Genomic DNA, 830 nt, shown 5'->3' on the forward strand with positions numbered 1-830 from the left:
AACATATTTGACCCCTGTGACCTTGAATATGGGTGAAGGTCATTCATTTGAACAAACTTGATAGCCCTTTACCCCAGCATGCTACTGGCTAAATATCATCACCCTGGGCATTTTGGATATTGAGAAGAAATTGTTTAAAGTTTTTAACATATTTGACCCCTGTGACCTTGAATATGGGTGAAGGTCATTCATTTGAACAAACTTTGTAGCCCTTTATCTCAGCATGCTACTGGCCAAATATCATCACCCTGGGCATTTTGGTTATTCAGAAGAAGTTGTTTAAAGTTTTTAACATATTTGACCCCTGTGACCTTGAATATGGGTGTAGGTCATTCATTTAAACAAACTTTGTAGCCCTTCATCTCAGCATGCTACTGGCCAAATATCATCACCCTGGGCTTTTGTTTATTCAGAAGAAGTTGTTTCAAGGTTTTTTAAGACAATTGACCCCCGTGACCTTGAATATAATTGAAGGTCATTCATTTGAACAAACTTGGTAGCCCTTCACCCAAGCATGCTACTGTCCAAATAACACCTCCCTGGACAGTTTGGTTATCGAGAAGAAGATGTTTAAAATTTATTAACATATTTGACCCCTGTGACCTTGAAAATGGGTGAAGGTCATTAATTTTAACAAACTTTGTAGCCCTTCATCACAGTTTGCTTCTGGCCAAATATCATTACCCTAGGCCTTTTGGTTATTAAGAAGAAGTCGTTTTAAGTAAAATACTGACGCCGGACGCCGGACGGAGGGACGGACGGACGGACGCCGCGCCACGGCATAAGCTCACTTGGCACTTCGTGCCAGGTGAGCTAAAAATAAAGAAACA

This window comes from Mizuhopecten yessoensis, unplaced genomic scaffold, assembly GCF_002113885.1.
Source record: "Mizuhopecten yessoensis strain PY_sf001 unplaced genomic scaffold, ASM211388v2 scaffold4359, whole genome shotgun sequence".
Taxonomy (NCBI): domain Eukaryota; kingdom Metazoa; phylum Mollusca; class Bivalvia; order Pectinida; family Pectinidae; genus Mizuhopecten; species Mizuhopecten yessoensis.